The sequence below is a fragment of the Pan troglodytes genome, chromosome 2, assembly GCF_028858775.2.
Source record: "Pan troglodytes isolate AG18354 chromosome 2, NHGRI_mPanTro3-v2.0_pri, whole genome shotgun sequence".
Classification (NCBI taxonomy): domain Eukaryota; kingdom Metazoa; phylum Chordata; class Mammalia; order Primates; family Hominidae; genus Pan; species Pan troglodytes.
The window spans coordinates 97415035-97427297 of NC_086015.1; positions in this window are offsets into that span (position 1 = coordinate 97415035).

Here is a 12263-nt window from a genome sequence, read left to right on the forward strand (position 1 = left end):
AGCTATTGTACATCACATGATTTTTCAATTCTTCCACCAATTTTCTCTGTTTGAATTACCAAAAAACTTTGATTTTTTGTAGTGCCTTATGATGCTGTTTTCTCTCCAACTTTCCTTAAATACAGAATTTATATGTTAAAAACAGCTTTGGTGTTTTCAAGTTATTTCGCAAATATTAAAATAGTACTGCTTGGGGTTAACTTGATAATAACAGAAACACCTTTTTTTTTTTTTTTTTTTTTTTTGAGACTGAGTCTTGCTCTGTCCCCCAAGCTGGAGCGCAGTGGCGCGATCTCGGCTCACTGCAAGTTCCGCCTCCCAGGTTCACGCCATTCTCCTGCCTCAGCCTCCCGAGTAGCTGGGACCATAGGTGCCCACCACCACCCCCGGCTAATTTTTTGTATTTTTAGTAGAGACGGGGTTTCATCGTGTTAACCAGGATGGTCTCGATCTCCTGACCTCGTGATCCGCCAGTCTCGGCCTCCCAAAGTGCTGGGATTACAGGCATGAGCCACCGCGCCCGGCCCATAAACACCTTCTTAAGCACTAGAATCTCATAGTGACCATCCAGATGATACAGAGTATACTTACATTATATCTTTAAAAATTCAGAATAGCTTCAATATGAAATATAAAATTACCCACATTCTCCCTGGGAGCTCAGTTAGCAGAGAGTCATCTGAGAATCCCCAAGTCCCTGAGCTTCAGTTTGAGAAACGGTGCTGTGGTCTTTATTGATCCTGCTAGGTTGGAAAACATGGAATCTCCTCTGATAAGTATATCTTAGAAGATTTGCCAGGAGAAAGAGAAGCACAGGGAAGTCATAATTTAAATAAAAGGACAGAATATTTTTGGTACAGCCCTTCCCTACAAATATATCTTTCCAGGGCAGGGACATTTGTTCCTTGCTATGAAAAGGGGACCATGTAATTTAACATCCAACTAAGACATTTTTGAGAGTAGACAAGCAAGCTATTAATAATTACACCAGGACAACTAAGTGACCAGGACAGTCCAGCCCACATGGTCACCCTAAGAGAAGAGTGAGGGAGGCACTCATGCATTTGAAGAGATCAAATAGATCTCATGCTTCGTGATAAATGCTTTTGAAGCCAGGCGGGAGTCTCATGCCTTTAATCCCAGCTACTTGGATTGAGACAGGAGGATTGCTTGAGCTCGGGAGTTTTCAGACTAGCCTGGTAGGCAACATAGCAGGCAACCCAGTCTCAAGGAAAAAAAAAGAGAGAGACAGAGAGAGATGAAATGCTTTTTTTTTTCTTTTTTGCTTTTTTTTTCATCCTGCACACTTTGTTGCAGTTCCCTTCTGCAAAAATGAGATACTCCCCCTTTCAGTGCAAATAAAAACCTTCTTAATTACAAAACGACTTCCTTTCTACTCTGCCTGAAATCTAAAGCATGAAGGTCTCCTCTTAATCAACAAATCAAAATACATTACAAGCACTGTCTAATGACTTCAATCTGATATTATTCTTAATGGAGCTTCTGGCAAGAGCCCAGCTGAGATAACTGATAGGCAAGATGAATAGTCAAAGCTAAGGCAGTGGCTTTCAGACTTTTTAGGGAATTTGAATAATGTTTATAAGATGACATACAAAGGTAAGCCCATAGACATACAGAAAGTTTTATTACACAGTATTTATCCTTAAACTTGTTATGTATTACACGCATACATATATACATGAACATATATATTATCCCACTTAATTGACCTTGACCCCCACTTAATTGATTTCATGACCCATTAATGATTTGGAATCTGCAATTTGAAAACCACTTCTAACTAGCCATACCCTTTTGCATCCAGTTAAGTAAAAAGGTACATAAATAGACAATGTAAATTCATTTCCATGTGTCTTTACAAAAATTCATTTTACTAATTTATTCTTGGTTTAAGTAAGTGTTGATTTTAGCACATTAAAAAAAAATCCTATATAAGGTGTTATATGCCATGTCATTCAAAGCCTCCCTGCTGCCTTCCCCTCCAGCCCTACCCCGTGTAGGCCTGTAATTATTAATTTCTCTTAGATTTCAGTGAATGTTTTCAGATTACTTGGCCTATATTAATTATATTGTTTTCCATTTTCCTTTGTGTGCTGAGAAACACAGCTAAATTCTATGACCACATACAGCACTTATCTCTGTTTATCTCCCTTCACCTACCCCATTCTCCACATGGCTTTTATTCTCTCATTATCCTCCCTCTTTAAAAAATGATTATGTTGTAGAAGATATACCGGCTAAGGGTGTATGTACCAGAGTCTGTCTGCCTGAGTTTGAATTCTATGCCACTCTCTAGCTGTGTGATGTTAGGCAAGTTACTTAACCTGTTTATATCTTAGTTTCCTCATCAGTAAAATTAGAATAACAGCAATGAAAAGAACAATCATAATACCTATATCATAGTCATTTTGTGAGATCTAAATGAGGTAATACCTTTAGGTACTAGCACATTGCTTAGCCCATAGTAAGCAGACAATAAATAAAGCTATTGCTATTCTCATAAATTTTAGAAGTAGACATTACAATTAGTTGAGGGTTTCTTTTTCTCCCTTTTTTTCTTTCTATTGTTATTATTTTTTTACTGAGGGTTTTGTTAGCTTTTAATCTTGTGGAACTCAGAAACTCCCATTAATACGGTTTCATAGAAAATAGTCGTACAAATTTGTCTTTGCATCTTCTCTACAGAAGCCCCTTTGTCAGATGAATTCACAGAGTGTTTTCTTTTGGAATCCTTAGGCTAGGCTTACTTATTTGTGATATTTGTGTATGAGTTTGTTTTCCCACTAGTATATAAGAACTTTGAGGGTCAGGAGCTGTTTTATGAGTCGTTGAGTTCCCCTAGCTCTTCATTCCCTGCTTTCTTATAGTGTGTGTTTCATAAATGTTTAATGAAATACATTAATTTAACAGTTTCCTTTGAATATCAAAAAAGGAAGAAAGTTCTCAGTAGAAAGGAGTAAAAATTCAAACAGAGATTGATGAAAGCACAGAGAGAGTTTGATATTCAGAACATTAACTGAGGCAGTAAGGCTAGAGTAGAATGGTCAACTGCCCCATTAGACGTGGTTAAGAAAATGGACTTTATTAGTAAGTCTGGGTATACACTTTTGTCTCTGTTACTTCCTAGTTATGCAAACGTGGGCAAATCATGTAACGTCTTTAAAGCTCATGTCCCTCAGCTCTACAATAAAGATAACTAAAAGATCCTGAAGGCCCAAGTTCTAGTGTTTTATAGCACCATAGGATGACTATAGTTAACAATAATATATATTTTTAAATATCTAGAAGACAGAATATTGAATGTTCCCAAAATAAAGAAATGATAAATGTTTGAAATTATGGCCCTGCTAATCATTCTGATCTGATCACTACACATTGTATGTGTTGAAACATTACTATGTACCCCATAATTACATATAATTATTATATGTCAATTTAAAAAATTTAAAAAAGATCATAAATGTAAAGTGTTTAGTATAGCACCTGATATATAGAAAGCAGATGATGTATTAGATTTTCTATTGCTGCATCACAAATTACAAAACTTGTCAATTAAAAAGAATACAAATGTATCTTACAGTTCCCATGAGTCAACAGTTCAGAATATTTTAGTTGGGTTCTCTGCTCAGGATCCCAGAAGGCTAAAATCAAGATGTAAATTGGGTATGCCCCTCTCTAGAAGCTTTCCTGGAAAAAGATCTCTTTCCAAGCTCCCTCAAATTTTTGGCAAAATTAATTTCTTTGCAGGTACATGACTGAGGTTCAGCGTTCATACTAGGAACCACTCTCGACAACTAGAGACCACTCACAAGTCCTTGTCACATGGCCCCATGCATAAGCCTCTCACTCTAGGAATCTCTTAATTTCTTCCTTCAGGAAAGACCCCCAGTCCTTTTAAGTGCTCACCTGAATCAGGTATGCCAAGAACAATCTTTCTTTGAATAACAGATGAGAGATTTTTAGCTGATGTTCCCTCCCTGTACGTCTTCGTTACTGTAAGCATCTTGCCACTCTATGATTCTATTATTTACATACACATATTATTTATATAGCATAGCTCTTAACTATATAATCAGGTGCTAAGTTGGAAAAACATTTTTTTTCTAAGATTAGAAGAGAAACTAGGTGTGTTGGACTTATTGACAGCCAGTGGTCTCTACTATAGCACTTTCCTAAGAGGTTTTCAAAGGTAATTTTGATTATACGTGTGTTAGTCTATTTCATGTTGCTATAAAGGAATACCTGAGGCTGGATAATTTACAAAGAAAAGAGGTTTATTTGGCTTATGATTCTGCAGGCTGTACAAGAAGTATGGCACCAGCTTCTGGTGAGGCCTCAGGAAGATTTCAGTCATGAGGGAAGGCAAACAGGAGCAGGCATCACATGGTGAGAAAGGAAGTAAGAGGGAGAGGAGGGGCCGGGCTCTTTTTGACCATTGGATTTGTAACTATAGAGCAAGAGTTTACCCATTACTGTGGGGAGGGCACCAAATTATTCATGAGGGATGTGTTCTCATGACCGAAATGCCACCCACTAGGCCCCCCTCCAACACTGAGAGTCACATTTCTACATGAGATTTGGAGGGGACAAACATCCAAACTATATCAATGCACTATTTGCCCTCTATATTGTTTCTACAGATAACTCTACTATATTGTTTTTCTTATTATTATCATGACCTAGGAGACTTTGAGATAACTGATAAGGAGAGAAAAATGTTTGAATAGTTACAGAGTTAGGAAGACATTGGTTCTCTCATTCCTCCTGTCACAAGTGGTTGAAACATAAAATATGTTACAACTTTCAGTTTTATGAGTTATATTCAACTATGAAAGGAGTACAGAGAAATATAAAATTATCTCTGTCTTCAATGAATCTTCAATTTGATTGCAAACGTAAGACATATTTTCACATTTCACACAAATGTGAAAAGTTAAATAGCACTAGAAGGCAGTATATAATTATAAGACAAATGAATAGTGGATGGAGTCATAATTATAAATCGGAGAGGAGAAGTCAAGGATGGCTAAAGGAAGTAGGAGAGCACAGCTAAATCTACAGAAATGGGCAAGGTATCACCAGATAAAGAGAAAGGAAGAGGATATAATAGGAGGGTGGAGTGGCTTGAGCAGAAACATGGAAGCACACACAATGTAACATATTAATGGTGCAGTGGCTGGAGTCCAGAGTTCAACTAAGTGAATAGGAAGAGATAAAGTTGAAAGTGCAGATATTATTTGGAGCCTCAAATATGAATCCAAGGAGTGTGGGCTTAATCCAAAAGGCAGTAATAACCCATTGAAGCTTTTTCAAAAGAGGAATTCCACATAGAGTAGATATTGAGTAAGTATTTGTGAAAAGATGAATGAATACATAGTAAATATACTGTTTTAAGAAGAGTAATAGTTTGGGAAAGTTTGAATAGGAGGAGGAAGACTATTGGTTTTGGCTGTAGAGTATCAAGAGTCTGAGAGAGGTTCACAGGATCTGAGTTAGGTCACATGATAGCAGTGGGACTCCAAAAGGAGAGATTGATAGAAAGGAAGAATTAACAGGATTTGAAGACTAATTAGATATGGAGGAAAGGAAGAGAGAGGAACCAAAAATGACTCTGCATTTCCAGCCTGGATAATTTATAAATGATGGTTGCAATTTACAGTTTTCCCGTATGCAAAATGAGGAAAATAACAGTATTTTATAGTAAGCATGTCTCTATTATTATTGTTATGTACATAAAATGTCTAACATGGTACTTGAATGTTTAATTTCCAATAAATAATTGTTATTTTAATAGTTATTTTCATCATTAATATTAATTCACAATCCTGAGATCCAAACAATTCTGAAAGTCTTTTGCTTGTTTGTTTGGTTGGGTTTTTTTGCTGTGTTGTTTTGTTTTGTTTTGTTTTTTGATAACACATGCAGTGATCTGACCTGGAGTCTTTTGGTAGCAAAATCTTACCCAAACTGACTGAGAACCTTTGTTTACTGTCTAAATAACCATATGTTTTGCTCTCCAAATATTAGCATATTTATGAAAAGATATTTGGTTTAACCTCCTGACCTACATTTGCCTATTTATCTGTCTCAATTCCTTGGCATATTTGTCGGTATGACAGTAGCTCAATCAAAGGGACAAATTTGGATGCTGACTGAGATTCTCTTGGGAGTGTTAAAAACATATGGTATATATAACATGTTACTCTTCTGATATTTGAAAACATCTAATTTCAAATTACATCCAGCTTGAGAGTTTTGGATAAAAGGTGGTGGATCGTATTACTGTTGATTGAAAAAGGAAAACAGAGACAACTACTTTGAGGAGACAAATAGTTGATGAGAGATATGTTGAGTTTGAGGTAACGAGAGCACAGAAGTGAAACTATTTTCTAGGTGATTGGTGATACCTGATTGGATTTTCAAGCAAATAAGCAGGATACACATAGAAGTGAAATTTCAAGTCATGAGTAGGAATGAAATCTCCTAGAAAGACAAGGGAAAGGCAATGGGAAGAAAGCTGTAAGGGGATTATTGAAACAAGGTCTATGTATGCACCACATGTAACGAAAAGCTCTGGCTAAGCTATCAAAAAGCCGGTGTTTAGTAGGGTTGAAGCTGAGTCTGTAAGAATAGGTTGAGATGGAAAAGAAGCAGGAGAGTGCCATACTTGCCAAGGAAAGAACTAACTTTAAGAAGGAGCAGTCGATTACTAGAATCAAGTGCTACAGAGAGGTCAGAGAAAAGGAGAACAATCATAGCAGCAAACAGATTGGATTTGTTAATTTTGGATGCTCAATGGTAATGAGATGGTATCAGAGAAGGAAGAACAGAGGACTTAAGCGGGGAACCATAGCAGTCTAACTGGATTTCTTTACTTCTTGAGTATACTCATTCCTGGTTGATTCAAGAACACAAGAGTCAAAGAATCACAAAACTTATAGCTAAATCTAATCATATATTCTATCCCTCTTGTTTGTAGTTAAGAAGGCTGATGCCTCCAAAGTGGTTAAGATTCTGGTAACAGTCACATAATGAGTTCATGGCAGAGTTAAGACTAGAACATGAATACTGACATTCCCAATTACGTGCTGTTTCTTCTCTGTACTAGGCATCAAAGCAGTGCATTCATCTAAGGGTTCTGTTTGAATGACACCTTTAGGTATTACTGCAGCCCCCCTTAGTACAGAAACAAAATACTCCTCCACCAGTTTAAGAATAAAAAGTCTTATTAAAAAGCCTTTTCTTTATACTATTATGCCTCTCACACCATTGGGATTTTATGAAGAATTGAAAACTTTACACATCCATATATTATAACTTTCAGTGAGCCCAATAAAATGTTCCTTTGTATCAATATCCATGATTCTGTCCAGAAACTCTTTCAGTAGTTTAATTTCTCTTAGTCTTTTTTTTTTTTTTTTTTTTGAGATGGAGTTTTGCTCTTGTTTCCCAGGCTGGAGTGCAATGGCGCAATCTCGGCTCACCACAACCTCTGCCTCCCGGGTTCAAGCAATTCTCCTGCCTCAGCCTCCTGAGTAGCTGGGATTACAGGCACGTGCCTCCACACCTGGCTAATTTTGTATTTTTAGTAGAGACGGGGTTTCTCCATGTTGGTCAGGCTGGTCTCGAACTCCAGACCTCAGGTGATCCACCTGCCTCAGCCTCCCAAAGTGCTGGGATTACAGGCATGAGCCACCGTGCCCCGCCTCTCTTAGTCCTAATCTTTATAACTTGCAGAATCTTAACAGCTCAAGCAGATCTCTACAGGATAGTAAACTCCTTAGAGGCAGGAATTTTATCTTATCTTTGTATGTCTGGCACCCTAAAATGATGTCAACAACATAGTATATATTCAATAAATGCTTGTTGAATGAACAAATAGGTGAATAAATGAATGAATTAGTGGAACGTTCAGTAAGCCTCCTTGAGAAACAGTGGGAAGATAAGGTATTTGGCTCAATCTCCTGACATAGTTAGCTTGTGCTTGCTTTTCCAACTCATGTCTAACAGAAATAGCCCTCAGCATATTTGCAAACACAATAGTACCCTCAATCAAAGGGAAAACACTTGGATTATCTCTCAGAATTATTGCTAACAAGTTTTACTTATTTGGATGCCAGTGACCCTTACTAAAGACTTGGGACTTGGAAAAGAGGTCACGGAGGTGGTAGGGGAATGTGTTGGCCCTGGCCCTCTAATATTCTGATTATATGTTTCTTTGCTGCTCAGTCAGTTGCTTTTGGGGCTTTTTATTTTGTTTGAAATGCAGCCTAGAGGGCAAAAAGATGTACCAGAAATTCCAGCCTTATTTGGAAGAGCCCTGTAGAAAGTGGCTTATCAATACTTAGCACTTTTCCACATGTACTACACAAGTATGCCTTATTTCAGGAAATTTGCAAAGCGGTAATCATATATTTCACCCTGTATTATAATAATATATTTTTCTCTTTCCTGAGTGTGATGTGCTCTCAACTATTTAGCATCTAATGTCACAAATTTCCAGCACTGGCAGATTAGAATGCCTCAAAGGCCTAATGACTCCTAAGTGGCTCACCGTCAGCTCGGTACAGCTAAGCAATTCCCATGCTGCTCAGGAGTCATGTATTATGCTGGCAGGCTGCCTCACTGGTGAGTTACCTTGAGACAAAAGTGTTGTCAACAGTGGAACAGTCAGTTTTTCCTTAAAGCCCTTTATTCACTCCTCTCCCCCAACTAGGTATAGCCGTATTTCTAGAGCAGCAATCACAAAGTACACCTAGTGATTTTATCAGGATTTCTGGCTAAATTAACTTAAACAGCGACACGAGTGGAAATATACCTCCCTGGCTTCCCTGCCAGCCTACCCTGAGAACATTCTGGCTTAATTTCTCTCTTTAACAAGACCAAGAAGACAGTCTTTTGCGTCTCCATGAGAAAAGTATTTACATATTCAGAAATCAGCTTGGCAAACCAGAGCTAAGAGTATGGGGAATAAACATTGTCTCTGTTCTTTTTTTCCTCTCAAAGTTGAGAATTAAATTCTTGAATATGATAAGAGTTAAAAGTTGGCAAAAGAGAGATGGCAACAGTGATGTGACATCTGTCAAAAAGTGTTGATCAGCGGAGGCCTCTCTGCCTACCTTGTGCACCCTTGGGCTCTCAGGGCCTTGACAGGTGTTTCCCTTTTTCCGCCTTCCTTTCCCTGGACTGGCTTCCTGGGCTTGATAGGGGCAGATGCAAGCATTCCACAGCTTGCATTGCCTCATTTAAAATGCACGGTGGGTAGAAATTAAAATTAAAATGAGTTCTTTTTTAAGCAAAAATGTCACCATTCTCTTTCAAAGATGATAACCTGAGTAATGACTATCAAGAGAAAAGATTGGTGTCAAATTATGAGGCTGGGCTTAGTGGGCTTATGATTTATGTATAGGAATACATCATTTTTTGACAAAGAGCAAGATGAGGTTGAAATTGTATTTATTTGGCAAGCCAAACTGGCTTCTTTGACTTTTTTTTTTTTTTTTTTTTTTTTGAGATGGAGTCTTGCTCTGTCACCCAGGCTGGAGTGCAGTGGCACCACCTTGGCTCACTGCAAGCTCCACTTCCCGAGTTCACGCCATTCTCCTGCCTCAGCCTCCTGAGTAGCTGGGACTACAGGTGCCTGCCACCACCCCCGGCTAATTTCTTGTATTTTGTTTAGTAGAGATGGGGTTTCACGTTGTTAGCCAGGATGGTCTTGATCTCCTGACCTCGTGATCCGCCCGCCTCGGCCTCCCAAAGTGCTGGGATTATAGGCGTGAGCCCCCGTGCCCAGCCTCTTTTACTTTTAAGCCATTGGCATACATTTAATATGTCATATGCACTTACTTAATATCGGGTAGCAAGGACATATGTGTTCATGTTCAAAACTAGGCTAGGCAGTCCTTTACTGGACCACACAGGAAGTCTCCAAACTATTCTAGGAGATGAGAGCTGTCTCTTTGTGTTGTGACAGGTATTCTAAGCCATTCATTTTGAGCAAGATTTCTTTAGCTGTTTTCTCTGTTTCTCTCTCTTTTCTATTGTTACAAAGAGAGGTCTATAACTTTTGCAAGTGGAAAAATTGGTCTAACTACCACTAGCTTTCTTTGGAAATGTATATTTGCTTTCTTCCTGTCTCTTTCTCACTGGCATGTTATTTTAGCAGTCAAGCTATTTGTGTGTCAAAAATAAGTATGGTACATTTTCTAGTCTACCTTTACTAAGTAATAGTCATGAGTACAATCTCACATAAAATTTTGCAATAAGGAATTCAGGATAGGTTTTATTCTGCTTACTTCTCAAGAGAGCTGATTAAGTGAGAATCATTTGATCCAAATTTGTAGCTACTGCTGCCATGTTGAGTGCGGGGTGTCTTGAAGAGTATAATCCCCACCTTCCCACCAATCCAGGAAGGAAAATATTGAAGTTCCTTATCTACAGCGTAATCTCTGTGTTCTGTTTCTTCTTGTCATTTTCATTATATATACAGACCCCTCAGGAGAGAACAACTGTTCTGAGTCATATTTCACATTGCAACTTGTGAAGCATAATAAATCTTGTTTCAAGTTGTGAAGAGGAGATCTGCACAAACACTACATACCATACAATACTTACAAAATTTAAGTTTGTGGTCCCTTCTTGAGTCCCACATGTAAAAATCACAAATCATGCTTTTGTGCATTTAGATATTTTACCAATGCTATATTTCTCCCATCACATGTTCAAGAAGATCTTGGAAGAAGTGATATGCCATACGGAAAGAACAATGTCTTTGAAACGAGTCAAATGCTTAGTAAATCATTTGGCTTCTGAATACTTGTTTACTCTTTTGTGGAATGGAGATGGTGATACTGTCATGAAGGGTTACTGTATGGTCTAGAAATCACTGGCGTTCAGGTAGGTAGACTCTTCTGAATCTGAGTCTACCACACTTTCCCTTGGCTGAGCATTATTCCCAGTAAACCTGTTGTCCTGGATAATCCTGGTCACATGCAGTGTCCAGTACTGTGGATTTTGTGTGCGGTTCCTAATTTGTTTAGTCTAACAGCTACTCTCACTGGTGTTCTGAGGCCCAGAACCTCTTAGAGCCAATGTGTTCTAGGTTTTCTAAGCTACTGCTTTCAATTCATGTTTTAAGCTATTTTTTTTTCTCATTGGTGAACATATAACTTTTGAAGTTCTGTTTCCCAGAGACTCCAGAGGCAGGCCTATGACTTGTTCATTCATCCATTCAACAAATATTTAGTCCTTTAACCAACCCCATATGCCATACCAATATTTCTAGATCCCCTTTACACTGTGCATCTTCTATTTTTTTAATGTATCATTAGCATATCATGCAACTTATTCTTTTTTATTGCCTCTTGCTCCACTATAATGCAAGCTCCATTGGGACAGAGATCTTCATTTTATTCACTGATGCATCCCAAGCAAATACAATAATTCACAGCACATATCAAATATTTGTTGAATGAGTTTAGAATATATTATGTTTTAGGAACATGGGAACTGGTAAGTTATATTGGTCTTCCAGAGAACAGTTCATTCAGAAACTTTCTTGGTGTTCTTTAGAATTATTAAAGTTTCACATTGAGTATCCAGCTTCTTTCTTCTGTACACTAAAGGAAAGGTAACATCACATATTTTATCTGAACTCCGGTAAGCTCTTGATCTCCTGTGGTCTGTGCCTTCATCCTCCTCCTTATTATCATCATCACAGTTATCATCATCATGTTAACTAGTCTGCTAGATGGTTTCCAATGGTCTTTGCCAGTGGTCTTTACACAAGCATGCAGTCCTCTCCCATATTGAATAGGGATGATGTGTGTAACCAATAAGAGATGATTATGTGTAATTTCTTTTTTTTTTTTTTTTTTTTTTTTTGTTTTGTTTTATTTTTTATTTTTTATTATACTTTAAGTTTTAGGGTACATGTGCACATTGTGCAGGTTAGTTACATATGTATACATGTGCCATGCTGGTGCGCTGCACCCACTAACTCGTCATCTAGCATTAGGTATATCTCCCAATGCTATCCCTCCCCCCTCCCCCCTCCCCACCACAGTCCCCAGAGTATGATATTCCCCTTCCTGTGTCCATGTGATCTCATTGTTCAATTCCCACCTATGAGTGAGAATATGCGGTGTTTGGTTTTTTGTTCTTGCGATAGTTTACTGAGAATGATGGTTTCCAATTTCATCCATGTCCCTACAAAGGATATGAACTCATCATTTTTTATGGCT